This window comes from Sminthopsis crassicaudata, chromosome 1 (genome assembly GCF_048593235.1).
Source record: "Sminthopsis crassicaudata isolate SCR6 chromosome 1, ASM4859323v1, whole genome shotgun sequence".
Taxonomy (NCBI): domain Eukaryota; kingdom Metazoa; phylum Chordata; class Mammalia; order Dasyuromorphia; family Dasyuridae; genus Sminthopsis; species Sminthopsis crassicaudata.
Window position 1 is genome coordinate 453,051,065 of NC_133617.1, and position 18,103 is coordinate 453,069,167.

Below are 18,103 nucleotides of genomic sequence, written 5' to 3' on the forward strand. Positions count from 1 at the left end.
AGTTCACACCAAGATTCTCAAAAGACCAATACAATGGAGGGAAAACAGTGAGGGGGATAAGCATTGTCCAAAGCTTGATCTCATCAGTTTTGGCTCAAAGAGGGAATAATGTAATCATTGATTAGGTATATAAATTTATTTAATCCTATAAAGAAGTAGGGAGAGAAAGAGGAAAAGAAAAGGGAGGGACAGGATAGAAGCCAGAGCTGAAACATTAGAAAAAAAGATAAGAGAAGGGGGAGAAGAACTGATAAAAAATAAGGTAGTGGGTAGAGTGGGCTAAAAAAAAAAACACTACTAAAAGAAGAGAGGTGATAGGAGATAAGTAATGAGTGGAGTGGGCAAAAAATAAATCATAATTGATTATAGGGTAGAGAGAGAGGACAAAAAGTATATGCAGGGGAGAAAATAGGAAGGAGGAAAATTAGAGCTGGTAATCATAGTTGTGAATGTGAATGGGATGAACTCTTCCATAAAATGGAAGGAAATAGCAGAGTAGGATTTTTTTGTTTGTTTGTTTAAATCCTACAATATGGTCTTTACAAGATACACATTTGACACAGATAAATACAAACAGAGTAAAGGTAAAAGACTGGAACAGAATTTATTATGTGTCAGCTGAAGTAAAATAAAAAAAAAAAAAACAACAGGGATAGCAATTCTATCTCAGATAAAGCACAAGTAAAAATAGATCTTATTAAAAGAGATAAGGAGGAAAACTACATTTTGATAAATGTACAGTAAATAATAAAATAGTAACAATACTAAATGTGTTTGCACCACGTGATAGAGCAGGCAAATTCCTAGAGAAGATTTTAAGCCAGTATCAGGAAGATATGGACAACAAAACTATTGTAGTGAGGGACCTTCTCAGAATCAGACACATCTAACCACAAAATAAACAAGAAACTGAGGAGATTAATAGGATCCAAGAAGAACTAGATAAGATAGACCTCTGAAGAAAATTGGATAGGGACCCTTTTTCTCTTGATCATGTATAAAAATCTCACAATCAAATGCAAAAAGGCAGAAAGAGTAAATGGTTCCTTTTCAGACCGTAATGAAATAAAAATTATATTCAATAAAGGGCCATGGAAAAATAGATTCATAATCAATTGGAAATTAAATAATTTTAAAAATGATTGGGTCTAATAACAAATCACAGAACATATTCATAATTTCAGTCAAGAGAATGACAATAATGAGACGATATTCTAAAACCTAGGGGATGCAGCCAAATCAGTTTTAGGGGAAATTTTACATCTCTAAATAGTTACATGAATAAAATAGAGAAAGAGGAAATCGATGAAAAAAGGCTTGCAACTAAACAAAGATAGAAAAAGAATAAATTATCCCCCCTTTACATACCAAATTAGAAATTCTGAAACTCAAAGGTCCATTGAATAAAATTCAAACTATGAAAACTATTAAACAAATTAATAAAACTAAAAGTTGGATTTATGAAAAAAATAACCAACAAAATAGATAAACCTTTGATTAATTAAATTAGAAAAAGAAAAGAAAAAAAATTATCAGCCTCAAAACATGAAAATAATCAGCTTCTCACCATGAAAAAAATTAAAGCAATGAGAATGAATACTTGAAAAAACATAAATTGCCCAAATTACAAGAGGAAATAAATTACTTAAATGGTACCTTTTTAGAAAAATAAATTGAACAAGTCATTAATGAACTTCCTAAGAAAAAATCTCTAGGGCCAGATGAATTAAAAAATGAATTCTACCACACATTTAAAGAGCAATTAATTGCAATAAAATGTAAAGTAATTTGGAAAAAAAAGTAAAGAAAGAGTACATCTATATTCCTCCTATGACACAAATAAGGCATTTATACCTAAACAAGGAAGGCCCAAAACAGAGAAATAAAATTAAAGACCTCCCTACAGAATCTCCCTAATAAATATTGGTACAAAACATTTAAATAAAATATTAACAACTTATTATCAGCAGGATAAAACTATGACCAAGTAGGATTTATACCAGGAATGCAGGACTGGTTCAATATCAGGAAAACTATTACTATCATCAACCATATCAATAACAAACCAAACAGAACTCATAAGATAATCTCAATAGATACAGAAAAAGCTTTTGACAAAATAGAGAACCCATTCCTATTAAGAACACCAGAGAGCACAAGGATATAGGGGGCTTTTATATAATATATATTGTGTAACATATTATATATAATATTTAATATAATTTAATATGCAGTATATATCTAAAACCTAAAGCATTATTTGTAATAGAGAGAAGCTGGATGCATTCCTAATAAGATAAAGGGTGAAACAAGGATTACCATTATCACCAATATTATTCAATATTGTACTAGAAATATTGGCTTTAGCAGTAAGAAAACAAAAATAAATTAAAGAAATTAGAATAGGCAATGAGGAAATAAAAATAATCATTCTTTGCAGATAATATGATGACATACTTAAAGAATTCTAGAAAAAAACCTACTGGAAACAATTCACAACTCCAACAAAGTTGCAGGATATAAAATAAAGCCACAGAAACCATCAACACTTCTATATGTTACTGACAAAGCCTATCAGCAAGAAATAGAAAGAGAAATCCCATTTAAAATTACTGTGTACAAAATAAAATATTTGGGGATCTACCTGCCAAGACAAATCAAGAGCTATATGGACACAATTACAAAACATGTCTCACACAAATAACATCAGTTCTAAACAAATGGAAAAATTTCAATCGTTCATGGCTATGCTGAGCTAATATAATAAAAATGAAAATTCTGCTTAAATTGGCCTACTTGTTCAGTGCCATACTAATCAAACTGCCAAACATTATTTTCTAGAACTAAAAAAAAATAATAACAAAATTCATTTGGAAGAACAAAAGATCAAGATTTTGAAGGGAATTAATGAAAAAAAATTACAAAGGATGGTGTCATAGCAGTACCAAAACCAAAACTATATTATAAAGCAGCAGTAATCAAAACCATTTGATAATGGCTAAGAAATAGAGTTGTGGGTCAGTAGAATAGATTAGATACACATGACTCAACAATCAAGGCCTATAGTAATCTAGTATTTGATAAACTCCCAAATTGTAACTTGAAACTTCTGGAATAAGAACTCAGTATTTGACAAAAATTGCTGGGAAAACTATAAAACTATAAAAAAAAACTATAAAATAATATGTCAGAAACTCAGCATAGACCTACATATGTGAGCACACCATATCCAAACGAGGCCAAAATGGATACATGATTTGGGCATAAAAAATCATACCATAAACAGATTAGAGAAACAAGGGATAATTTATCTATCAGATCTTTGGGGAAGGGAGGAACTTATGACCAAAGAAGAACTAGATAACATTATGAAAGACAAAATTGACAACTTTGATTACATTAAATTAAAAAGTTTTTTTTCTTTTTTTTGTTTTTGTTTTTTGTTTTTTATAAACAAAACCAAAAGAAACAAGATTAAAACAAAAGTACAAAGCTGGGAAAAAAGTCTTTACAGCCAGTATTTTTGATAAAGGTCTCATTTCTAAACTATATAAAGAACTGTGTCAAACTTATAAGAATATACATCATTTCCCAATTGACAAATAGTCAAAGGATGTGAACAGACAATTTTCAGATGATGAAATTAAAGCCATTTATAGTTATATAAAAAAATTATCTAAATCACTACTGATTAGAGAAATGCAAATTAAAATAACTCTGAGATACCACCTCACACCTCTTACACCGGCTAATATGACAAGAGAAGATAATGATAAATGTTGAATGGGGTGTGGGAAAACTGGAACGCTAATGTATTGTTAGTGGAGTTGTGAGACTCCAAACATTCTGGAGATCAATCTGGAACTATGCCCAAAGGGCTATCAAACTGTGTACACCCTTTGACCCAGCCATGTCTTTACTGGGTTTGTATCCCAAGGAAATTGTAAAGGAGGGGAAAGGACCCACATGTGCAAAAATTTTTTGTAGCAGTCCTTTTTGTTATAGAAAGAATTGAGAAAATAGTGGATGATCATCAGTTGGGGAATGGCTGAACAAGCTGGTTCATGAAGATAATGTATATGGTTTATGAAGATAATGTAATATTATTATTGTTCTTTAAAAAATGATGAATAAGTTGATTATAGAAAGACCTGGAAAGATTTACATGCTCAGCAAAACAAGGAGAACCAGGAATACATTGTACACAAAAACAGCAAGACTGTATGATTATCAACTACGAAAGGCTTGGTTCTTCTCAGCAGTTCAGTGATATGAAGGAATCCCAATAGACTTTGCACATTAAATGCCATCTGCATCCAGAAAAAGATCTAAGGAGACTGAATGTAAATCAGCACATGTTATGTTCACTTCTTTTTACTGTTTTTTTTTTCTTTTTTTCTGTCCCATGGTTTTTCCTTTTTGCTCTGATTGTTCTCTCCCAACATGATTCATAAATCAATGTAAATTAAAAATAAATAAATTTACTACAATTAAAAAAAGAAAAATCTTTTAATTCTGAAGGACAATCAATTCCTTACAATTATTTTTGTACTTTCCACTATACTATTTATTAATATTAAATATAAGCATCTGCAAGATCAACATCTATTAACCCAGATTATTTTTAATCAATATTTTTTTATCCTCATCTCCTTTGAAAGATGTCTCTGTCCAAAGGCTGAAGCCAATTTGGACAGTAAATATTCTTTATATCTTTTATGTATATTTATATTGAATATAGTCAAGTTTAGTGAATAGTTGGATATATAAAAATATAAAGTCATATAAGTATATTATATAAGTAACCTAAAGAATAGGATAAAAAGATTATATTATTATAGATTACTATCTGAAAGGGACCTGAGAAGGTATCTAAGCTATAAAGTCAGGAAATTGAGGAAGAAAAAATATTACTGATGGGAGAAATCGAATTATCTACTTCCTGCTAAAACTCTAACCTCTTATGATAATTTGTTTTTCTATTCTAAAAAGTAAAGGTGGCATCTTTGGTAATAGGACTCAGAAAATCTGGATTCAGACTACCACTAACTGTGGTAAATAGTCTTGGGCAAATTATTTCATGTCTGAGTATCAGCTTCCTCTTTTGTAAAACAAGAGGACAAGTTTAGATAATCTTTAGCGCTCCTTCCAGTTATATGACTCATATCATCCATGAAGCTGTAAAATGTCTGCAACAGCCATCTCACATAGTTATGGTGGGAAAAAATAAATGTCATTAAAATGAGATAATCTGAAAAGATAGTAAGTTTTTTCCTACATTGGTGTGTTTTAAGTGACGGTTCTATAAGCACTTGACAGTTAGATTGTTATGGCTTGAACTAGAGAGCCACTAAAATCCTTTCCAAACTTTAACTTTGTGCTTATGTATTATATATAAAAATATTAAAAGTTACAGAAATAAAAATTGTTATACTGTTTTCTATTTAAAAGAAATGTTTCTCTCCTCAGAGTCCTCTCTTCCTTTCTTCAAACACAATCAATCATTGAGAAAAAGGATGTAGTTAACAGATAGGAACAATTATCATTTGCCAATAGAAATTCCCTAACAACCAAAAGGGAGAGAATCTTTCAAGGCTGCTTCTTCACTAATGCTTTCTCTTTTTGCCATAATGTCATATGATTCCCAGTTGTAGATAAAGGGTAAAGCCTTACAAAATGTCCTAGAATTCCACCTAGAATAAGAAATAGAATTTAGTCTTATCTATTTAAAATTTCAATCTCCCTATGCTGCCTTCCTCCAAAAGAGAAAGAAGTCTTTTTAATTCATTTGAATAGAAGAGTTATTTTTTTAAAGTATGTATTTCTAAGCCTGTGACAAACCTGTGTCATCCTTAAGAGATTTAGGATAAATGTCTAGTTTCTTGAAATCTTTCTTGCATTAAGGATAAAGGGCATCTTTAATTCTATAAAAATCACTACCTCACCACTTTATGAGTTTTAAGTTTGAATTTAGATTTAGATTTAGATTTAGAAATTAAAAAAAAAAAACAGAAATCATCAAGTCAACTCTTTAATTTTGTAGATGAGAATACTGAGGCCCAGAGGGATTATGGCTTATATGAAATCACAAAGACATTAAACAGCACAGCCAAGATCAAATCTAGGTCATATAGCTCCAAATCCAGTTCTCCTTCATACGTGTCAGCCACAGTTTATCTGGACATTATACAAATCAAGCATTCGAAATTATTTCTGCACCCAGTTTACATCAACAAGTAGCACAGTAAGTTGTATGAGCTAACATAGACTTAATGACTTGCCCAGGTTATATCCAAATCTAGCAAATGTACCATTCTATTCTCTTTACAAGGTTAGAATTTTAATTGGCTGAAACTCTTATGCTCTATAATCATGTTCACATTGAGTAAAATATTGTTGGTTTTCATAAATGCACAAAAAAAGAAAAATATTTCTGTAGTGGATTTGATTTGGCATCTATGCTCCAAAATTAAAAAATGAATAAGATTCAGTTCTGAAGTGGAAACCTCAGGGTTAGCCCCAGGTAAACCTTTAAATCCAGTCAGTACTTCTTGAATTTTTAGCCTACAAACCAAATAGAAGACCTTACTACTTGAGACATATTACCTACATGCACATGCACATTTCAGGAATCCTGAAATATAAGAGGCCAAAATCAAATCCAAATAATTCAAATTCAATGTTTTAGAACATTTTCACTAGTATCTATGAAAAGAAATGTTTATTCATTATTGTGGGAGCTGTATGTAAATTTATTAATCATTGCCATTTAGATAATTAAGTGGCACAAAGTAGATGGGCAAATACCATGATTACAGATCACTAGATAAAATCTGGGAGGGTTAAACAATCATTGCTCTTTTTACCTGATAATATTACTTGGGATTTGAACAAGGGTGATAAACTAATTTCTCATCTCAGAAATTGTACTGTTTATCAGTATGGTCACTTTAGACAGTAAGAAATATACTCTTAAAGACACAGAGGAGTAGGGTTATCTCTATAAACAGGAATGAGCACTACAAAAGCAAAGGTGAGAACAAAACGTGGAACCTGCTGCACTCCAAGTAACTCTGCTGTAGTAATAGATGACTAGATAGATGCACAATGCCAGTAAAGAGCCAGTTCAGTGAAGTAGACCCTAGTGCTTCTGAAAATTGGTGGCAGGTGCAAGGAATTCAATTGTCTGGTATTAACAGAACTCATAGGCAGAGCTCCAAACATGGAAGCCTATGGTGAAAAATGCCACTGAATGGCAAACAGATATTAGAAAGTCTTTTAAGAATTAAGTCAAACAGGATCCCTGACCCTAAAACGTAAATTTAGGACAAAGTTGTGCCAGAGAAGTATCTGAAATCTATTCTTACAGGTATCCCAGAAATATAAACCCCAAACAAATGAAATTAATATGAAAGGGAGACTTCAAAAACAACAAATTCAGTAAAAAAAAATTAAGTGATTAAAGCTGAATGTTTCATCAAAGAGAAAAAGAATTAATACAATCAAAAGCAGAATGAGGAGAAATAGCAAAGGGCAAAAGTGAAGGAAATTCAAACTCCAAAACCAAATTTCAGGAAAAAGCAAAATTAAGCAAATTAAATTCAAGCAAGAAAAGATTTAAATGGAAAAAGGGAATTTAACAAATGTGAAATGGAATGCCAATTAGGATACCAAACTGTTCTAATCAGTCCTCTTTCATCTCCTTTCTCCTTGTCAGAAAAGACAACATCAGGGCTTTATTTGAGTAAATTGGAAAACCATCAGGGTAGACAAGGTGAGAGAAGAGAATATGAAGACGAAGCAAACTAAAACAAACAAAAAAAGACAATTAAATCCAGTGATTTCCTTCCCAAATTGTTCCCTTTTCAAAAAGCACAAAAGGAGATTCATAATACTCAACTTGCTCTGTCTTTATTTCTATTGCCACCTGCAAAAACAAGGGCTAATTTGTCTATCTGGGGAGATGAACAGCAGAGTCAAACTCCAAATCATCTTAAGTTTCAAAGCAAAGCCAATTTTAGATACAGCTTTAGCAGAGCAAATGGAGATCTGATAGCTCAGTGGGAATTAAGTTATAAAGGAAATAGAACCTCTCTTCCAACCATAGTTCAAAATATAAAAGCAAACTCTCAAAGCAGATGAAAAATAAATTTTAAAGAACAATATGTAATTTCAAACTCAAATAAGAGGGAGAATGATTTAAGAAGTTTTCTGAAATGCATAGTATTTTAGAAAAGTCTTTGGTATTTAAAAAAATTATCCTGTGTGACTGCATATTTATTTACTAGTGATTTTTTTTAGGTGGGGTGGAGGGATGAGAACGGGGATGAGAAATTGGGTCTTTTAGTCAATATTCAAAATGCTCTCTGCTTCCCATTTCCATCCTGGAGAACATAAAGGTTAGAATGTTTTTGAAGGGTATAGGACTATGCACAACTTTGTTTGTAATGGAATCTAGATGGCAAGATACAGCTTTGCTGTGGTTAAAGTCAGATTTAGAAGTAATGAAAATAATACAAAGGATAGACCATTTTGACTTATGATTTCTCAAGAGGTAAGGAGGAAAGGGATAATTAGCAAGGACTTTCTGCTCACTAATGTTCATTTCCTCTAGGGTTCATTTTGAAAGATTTTTGGTTCAGTGTGATGATTATTTTAACTTTCTCCCTTTTCCATCTCATGGATCTCAACCCATGAGGACTCTGTTTAGCTAAGACAACATCTGGCTACTGTCAGGTCTGGGTTGGGATATGAAATACAGTTTAACTCATTGTTTGTTTCAGAGATTGAAAACAATACATTTTGTTTTTACTTCCTGGACACATACCTGTGTTTTCAAGCCAGAAGAAGTTATAAAAGTTCATAAGACTAGCAAGCTGCTCTCCATGCCAAAACAATAATTCTTCTAAAAGCAGAATATCATTTCAACAATAGATTTGGAAATGAAGTTCTGAGACACTAACAACTTATTTTCCCCTGGCACATTATGTTGTGCCAAATGCACTGTGCACTGTGATCATATCAAAAAATATATGTACTTGACACTCCAATGACTAATATTGTATATCTGAATAAAGTAGACGACATTTGCTATTGAATATGCAAATAATTACCACTGTGTATATAGATCTGGCCTGGAAGTCAGGCCAAGGTTCAAATCCTGCTTCATTTATGACCCTTGGAAAATATAATCTTCTGCTCCAGAAAATTCTCCATGTAGACAAGTTACAGAATAGTTGCTTAAGGAATTCCTCATATGGAATTTTCTTTGACAAAATTATAGATTTAATTAAGAAAACATGAGTATGTTTCTTACTTGTCCTCTTACCAGACTCTAATTCTAGTAACCTTATCTTTTCCCCTTAATATCCAGCATTAAATAGTTGCTTTTTAAATAAATTCACTGAATGAATGACATTGATTTCTTAACTCTGGCCTTGGGTTATGCTGTATTAGAGATGAATCAACTTAATATTTTCCACTCGATGTTTTATTTCAACTTTTTTCTTTAAAAAATTAAAATTAAAAAAACCTCCCTATAGACACAAATTCCCAGACCTTTGACATTATATATGTTTTCCCACCCAACTTGTAGTGTGCTTTATTAATATGCTTGTAGACAAAAAGTAAGGAAGAGATTTGCTCTTTGAGCAAATATTCTGACAAAGGGATCAATCCCACTAATTTAGATTCCTCATCTTCTCTGATCCTTTTATTGCTCCACAGGAAGAAAGGGATTGGTTAAAAGCCAAGCAAAACAAAGAATATAAATTAGGGTAAAGAAAAACCAAGCACAAAGGAAAAAAAATCAACCTATTAATTCTAGAATAATGCCTTGAACCAGTGGTTATTCTAATGAGAGAAAAAAATGAGAATCAAAAATAATTCAGGTGATGACACTATAAGCACCAAAATTTTTACCAGGATTCCTGGACAAGAAGGTGATCCCTTTAAGGGAAGACAACTAGGGATAGGAAGGGCACTAACAGATATTGTGACCAGAAAAGATTTGGTAATATATGACCCAATCCCCTAGCGCACTGAACTCCATGAATGCTATATAAAGATGGCCAAAGTACTCCATTCCACTCCAACATAAAATCTTTTTTATTCCAAAGGTATTTAATAAGACAGAGACCAGGGCAACAATTAACAAGTGTTCAGCATGTCTCACAGAACAATTGATGATCAATATTTCTCTGGACAGGTTATTCCTTCGTTGTCCCCAATTTCTTGATGTGAATAAAAATGCAGATTTTGTTTTTTTAATATTCATAAAATAGCATTTGCATTCTTAAACTACAGCAATGAAATAGATAAGGCACTAGTGGGAGGATTGTTTTCTAGTGCCCTTTCAGCTAGTTCAGAGTTTGGTAATGTGAGACAACTTGAGCTGGTTAACAACACTGCCCTCTATTGGGAAAATGACTCATCTTTAGCTACTTTCCAAAATGAGGGAATTCACACACATTTTATATTAAGTTAAAATTGGTGGAAAATGGAAAGTAGAAAACACACGGATTAGTAGTCCAATTTTTTTTTGTTAATCAGTCTAAAGGAGGGAAAAAAGATTACAAAATTTAAAGTTTTGTGAAATAAAATAATTTCAATCCTACAAATAATACCCCAAATATAAGCCTAGGCTAATGTTTGCTTTGTTGTTGTTATTGCTGTTTTAATTTATACTGAAATTTTAAAGACAAATAAATAAGAACAATTCATTTAAACATGTCACTTTAAAACACAAGAGATTCTGAAGATGGAGAAAATGAATTTTGATTTTAACACTTAATGACCTCAATTCAGGAATTCTAAGTTATTTTTTTATAAAATGGACCTTTTTGGCAATCTGGTGAAGCCTATAAACTTTTTAAAATAGTATTTTAAATACATAAAATAAAATAAGTAGAATTAAAAAGATTGATTTTAATGAAATACATTAATGATATATATGTGTATGTGTATGTACATATGTGTACATACATGCATACATACATACTTGTAAATCATAGAACTCAACTTGGGAAGTCTTAAATGAATTCCCTTAAGATCAAAGGCAAATAATAGATATGTTCTTAAAGAAAAAGCCCTGAAAAAAAAATCTGTCCAGATTTTATTATTGATGAAAGTCATTTGTGACTGTGATAAAAAAAAAGGAGAGGGAATTAAGGCAGAGATATGGATTCATCAGAAGATCAGGGTCCAAGTAAAAATTGACTCAGAGAACAGAAACTCCTGTCTGTATTACTCTGGACAAATCACTTCTCTGAGTTTCAGTTTCCTTCCCTGCACAGGTAGGATAACAAAGCTTCTTTCAGTTAGGGCTAGAATGAGAAAAGAATTTTGTAAGTATTAAGGAACTAAATTCAAATGAACATTATTGTTATTAATAATGATGATGATAAATAATACTATTAAAAATAGAGTGCAGTATATGTTAAACTACTTAGTGTTTAAAAAAATACAACAAAAACAAAGTCCAATGGACCCAGAACCTAGCATTTCAGACAAACAGTACTGAAGTGGAAACAAATAAAAATGCAAGTAGCAGAAAATTAAATCAACACATAATCAATATTCAAGAAAAAGTAAAAAATATGTGCATTTTAGAGTTAGCAAGAAGGAATGAAGAATATAGTTTAGAATGAAGGAACATGAAAGGCTTTATTTTTCATTATAAAAAGACAGAGCTAGAAGAATATCTTTCAGGTCATCTACTCAATGCAATATTTTGTAGAGGCCCAGAAGAAACTGGGGTCCATATGTGTTAAGTGACTTATCCAAGGTCATATCAATAATTTTTGGTTGAGGGAAGACCTGACAAGTCTTTTGTCTCCCAGTTCAGCACTGTTGCTAAAAATTTGTCCACAAACTAACACTGGTCGTTTGCCTTCTTGAAAAAAGTTAAAATGAAATTTAAAAGAAAAATGCAAAAGTCTGTATCTAGTGCAGAGGTGTCCAATTGTGTTTTCATTGCAACAAATCCTTAGAGTACAATCTAATTGTATTAGCAGAATGATTTCAGGTTTTTTTAAATAAAATTTTATTGATACCTTTTGTTTTCACATCACTGTACATTTTCTAGTCTATCTTTGTATTCTGTATGTTAATACCCACAGTCCCCTCAATTTTACAAAGAAGGAAGGAGTCTTCTTCCCTTCTTTGGGAACAAATTTGGTTATTATAATACCCAAAGAATCAAATTGTTTTATTGGGGGTTTCCTGGTTCTGTTTATTTCCTTTTGCATAAATTTATATAAATCTTCCCATGATTCTTTGTTATTATAGTATTCATAATTTCTTATAGTACAGTAATTCCTCACTACACTCAGGTGATAGTTTGTTCCTTAATCTATGGATCTCTAGTTTGTATTTCTCCTATCAAAAATATGCCACTAAAATATCTGGCATATTTGGAAATTTTCTTTTTTTGTCTCTGACTTATTTAGGAAATATGCATAGCAGTATAATCTCTGAATATATTCAGCTTAATTTTTCTTTTCACATTAACTTTACATTATTTTCCAGAATGTTCCAGAACAACTCTACCAACAATTCATGGCATGTCTCTTTCTACATCTACTCCAAAATTAGCTAACCCTATCTTCTGTCATCTTTGCCAATTTTCTGGCTATGAATAAAACCTCAGATTTATTTTTTTTTTCTGTTGCAATATGAAAGCCACCTACCAGTGGCGGCTGGAGGTGTAACTCAAACTTGTAGAATGAATCTCTTCATGTGAAAGGATTATGATGATACAAGGAGACTGAGAGGTAGTTGTATTGTATGACCACTCTACTCTTCCCTCTGCTTCCAATTTATTTCTTTTCCAGTCCACCAGAAATACCTGTGTCAGTAAAGGCTGCTTTGCAACTCCTTCAGATGTTATGATCCACAGCTGTGGAGACTCTCAGAGAATTGACCTGCCTCTTCACTTAGAGATGATCCTTAATAATTCCCTGTGTTTTGTTTTAGATGTGATTATTCTCCCTTCCCCCCCCCAGCATGGTCACTTTGTGCATTTGCTGTTATTTGAGTCCACACACTGAGGAATGCAAATAGTACTATCACCTCTGGATGGTTGTAGGGTGAAATACTATAGCAGGTGTTAATCTTGTGAGATGTCATGGAGGTAAACTTTCAAATGGAGAAGAGGACTATAGTCAGAACAGGCATTTAAGTCTCTCATAAGTCTCCTGGCTCGGCCCTTTGATGTGTTGGCCCATTTAATTACCCCAACTAAAAAAATCTTACCAGGTCTCTTCTCCCTTTCCTTCCCCATGAGTTACCAAAGGAACTCTGGGAGGATCCTATTCATGTAAAGCTCTTCTTGTCCCTGTTCAGGTGCCATATCATATATTCTTAATCTTTGATCAATGACTGGGATATTTGTCACCTCTAATTTCTGTACGATCTGCACCTGTGCCTACCAACCCTTTCAATGCTATGCCATTTACATAGATAATGAGCATAGGATGGTCAGCTATAATAGTGGTAGTCTAGAATATTCCTGGATTCTGTTGCTGGGAATCAAAATCTGGGCAAATATCACCAATTGGCTTATTAAGAGTCTGTATCTGTAAATCTGATGCTACTATCTCTTTCAGGACTCCAGAGGAATACCTAGGGAATCCCCCAATAGAAAGTACTGTCTGTTGAACACACACACATTTCTCTTTTCACATCTTCCTATTGGCCAGGACACTAGGAAATAAGGAAGGACCAAATCTAGTCGAGGAAAAGGATTGAAAAATATCTCATCTAACACTTTCAAGATATCCAACACCCAAGGGTATTAGCTAATTCAAGTACACATTATCCTTTTGTCCCACAGTTCCCTCACCACAAAATTGGGTAAAAACAACCTGCTGAGTTGACTCTGAATGGCCATATCATGGCCTGTTACCTCTAGGTTACTCCTTTCCCTGTCTTACAGTGTCAGCCTGGGAGTATCTGCTTAGGAAGAGCAGGGAAAGGCACCTACCTTATTCTTAGCTCATACAACTTTTTCATAAATGGAAGAAGCTGAGGGTTCATTGTCTGGGAGAAGAAAGCAGAATTCTGCCTCATGATGCTAAGAGATGCTGGCCAATTCTTTTTCTCTCCCCAAATTATTTTAATATGAAAGTGGGGGAAAAAAAGGCCAAATGGCTAGCTGTTAATTAGCTCTCAGTCCCAACTGTATTTCTTGGTGGCTGCTTAGCTTTGATTGTAATTATCACAATTGTGTTCTCCTAAAGTGTGGTACCCTCTTAAAGAGGACCGGAAGTGGGGAAGCCCAGGAAAACAAGCATTCTGACTCTGAGATTCTCTCAGTCACAGCTCTCCGCTACAACTCTCAGACATAGACATAAGAGAAGATGCCAGATTCTAGATTCCATCTTTGACCAGCCACGTGGCAACTCTCCTTCCTCCTTCACTCTTCCACTAAGACCAAGGACTCAGGCTGATCCTGAAGTCCTACAGAAAGCTAATCCAGACTTTACATTTTTCTTATTATTGTTGACTTATTATTATTATTATTATTATTATTATTAACATTATTTCACATGGTTATTAATAGTTTGTCCTTCCATTGAAAAGTCTTTATTTATCCAAATGACATTTGATTTTATATATTTCTGCTAGTTGACCCCATGTATCTTGTACCTTTTACAAAGGCATTGGGTAAGAAGCTTTTTTTAGTGTTTCTTTTTCCCTTAGTCACCCATTTTTGTTCATGTAAAAGTTTTTCAATTTCATGTCATCAAACATTTCTGTTTTATTTTTTTGTAATTACTTTATTATCATTTTTACCATGTAAAAAAGATACTAAGAATTGAAAGGAATTTTAAAGGTTATCTAGTTAAGTCTCTCAAAGCTTTCAAGGATTCTGTCTAGAATATTTATAGCAGATTGTTATCTAGTTTCTGATCAAATAGTTCTACTTCACGGGAACTCACTATCTACCACACTAATCAAATCACATAGTTTTTACTTTAATCCTTATCAATCATCTTGCAAAACTCTTGTATATGTCCTAGATTTCTCCAAATGGACCATCAAAATGCAGAAGACCTTTCTCTATCAGTAGAATTCCCCCTTTCTGTTTTCAAGTCATCAATTCCTTTTATCAGTTACATATACTTTTTGGACTCTACTTCTCTTGTACAATATCTCACTGGTAAGCTATATACCCCATTATTTGTGTCTTTTTTTTTTTTACTTTTGTGTGATTTTAACTATAATTCTTTAAAGACTTTTCTCATAAGCAAATACTATCACTGTAAAATAATTGATATATGTTGTGTGTGAGAGACAGAGAGAAAGAGACAGAGAGAGAGAGATACAGATAGACAGACAGAAGACAGAGCAAAAGAGAGAATTGGAGTCCTCAAAAACATTACACAATTCCCAAAGGGAATCTGTTCCAATCTCCTCTTCCCATTGAATCATCAGTGTATTTCATCATCCCTTTGCAATGCAGACCTTGGACATTTCCTAGCTGTGTGGCCCTGGATAAGTAACTTACCTACTCTCTGATTCAGTTTCTTCATCTGTAAAATAAGAATATTAATAGATGCAACATCCTAAGAGTTGTGAGGATGAAATGAGATAATGCTTATAAAGGCTTTTTTCAAACTTTAAAACACCATCTCAATCTTACTTGTTAAACATGCAGACAACTTTAAGACTTATCCATACAGTATAATGCCATATTCTAGATAATAAGCACACTTTTTTATTTGTTTTTTCTTATGCAATTGGATAACCTGAACAAACCTGTGATTTGTTTTGGACATAATTTGAGGAGCTCTGGAATGTTCCAGGGCTCAGTGCAATCATAACATTTTCAACTTCAGAAGGGATTATCTGCAGAATCTTACTGTCTATAGGGACTCTAAACTGAACATTTTTCATGACTAATATTCCTATTTTATTTAATCGATGCTTTAGTCAGAAAATCAAAGCTATATCTTGCTATTAAAATAACAAATAATTTTTGCATTTTGCAAAAATATCAAATAATTGCATGATTTTGGCATAAATATAAGAAGGGTTTAGATATTGTTGAGAGTTTTTAAATACTTTGATCTAGCAAATAAAACATTTTATATTTTTTATAGTGGACAAACGATAAGTACATTGGGATCTTTTCTTCTATTTTTTAGTTAATTTTATGACTGCTCAGAAGAAATCTACTATAGAGTATAATTTGTAAAATCCTTTTTTTCCCTTTTCATAACTTTATCAAAGAAGGCTTATATTTATATACACACAGAGATTACTTTTACAAAAAAAATAAAATTATGGAGATAAAAATTAGTAATTATTGTTTTTCTCTCTTTCTTGCTGTCTCAATGAACACACACATACACACACACACACACACACACACACACACACACCAATCATCTTACAGTAATTATATGTGTCTATGAGTAATGAATACCAACGTTTCTGACAAATTAAGTCTCTCTTAATCAAAGTCTCTATTATGTCATAAGTTCCATGATTTTGCCCCAAAATTCCTTTCTTTCAAATATATTAAAAATGGGTCCCTTAATATTGTGAAAATTATGTTGCTTCTGGCATAGACCTCCTCAATGTATACTGGGCCTAGTACTGCCACTCTTCCCATCATTGTGTTCTTTCTATTTGTTCATCAAGGACTATCATGTTAGATTCCAAATATATATATTTATATTGTCACTGACAACATTTGATTTTAAAATGTTTATAGATCTTTTTCCAATTTTTGTTTGTTTGTTTCTTCTTCTCCTTGAGTTTCATCTTAAATGTTCTTGTGATACTTTTGACTCAATTATACCTTTCTCTAAGATTTGTCTAATTTATCCTTTCTTTGTTTCTTTAGTTTATGAAATGATTTTGCACATAATTTTCTACCATCCTCCTTTGTACGATTTTAGAAATGAATTGATAATCTAAGCTAGTGCTGGCCTTGGCCATAATATTTCTCTATTGAAAAGGAGATAAAGTTTTCATTGGCTGAAGTTATTTCTAATCTCTTTTGGTATTTTCATTTTGGTGATTGATTTATATGGCTTAAAATTCCTTAGGAAGGTTTTGATCTGAAAACTTTAGCTCTGAAGAAAAGTCTTAGTTATATTGACTAAATAAATAAATAACTAGCTGCCTCTGTAGTTTTCACTCAAGAGTATTAGTTTTGTCTTCTGGCAATACATAAAGTTCACCTTCTTTCCCATTTTCAAATTCTCAAAGCCATCTTTTTTTGTCTTCTCTTTTACTTCACAGGTAAAATAAATCAATTATTAAATCTTTTTTTAAAATAGTTTTTATTTACTAGATATGTGCATGGGCAATTTTACAACATTGATAATTGCCAAACCTTTTGTTCTAATTTTTTCCTTCCCCCCCCCCCAGATGGCAGGCTGACCAATACATGTTAAATATGTTAAAGTATAAATTAAATACAATATATGCATACATATACAAACAATTGTTTTGCTGTACAAAAAGAATCAGACTTTGAAATAGTGTAAAATTAGCCTGTGAAGGAAATCCAAAATGCAGGTGGACAAAAAAATAGAGGGATTGGGAATTCTATGTAGTGGTTCATAGTCCCAGAGTTCTTTTGCTGGGTGTAGTACATTACTGCTCTATTGGAACTGATTTGGTTTATCTCATTGTTGAAAATGGCCACATCCATCAGAATCAGATCATCATATAGTATTGTTGTTGAAGCATACAACGATTTCCTGGTCCTGCTCATTTCACCCAGCATCAGTTCATGTAAGTCTCTCCAGGCCTTCCTGAAATCATCCTGTTGGTCATTTCTTACAGAACAATAATATTCCATAATATTCATATACCACAATTTATTTAGCCATTCTCCAATTGATGGGCATCCACATAGTTTCCACTTTCTGGTCACCACAAAGAGGGTTGCCACAAACATTCTTGCACATACAGGTCCCTTTATCTTCTTTGAGATCTCTTCAGGATACAAACCCAGTAGCAATACTGCTGGGTGAAAGTGTATGCACAGTTTGATAACTTTTTGAGCATAGCTCCAAATTGCTCTCCAGAATAGCTGGATGTATTCACAATTCCACCAACAATGTATCAGTGTCCCTGTTTT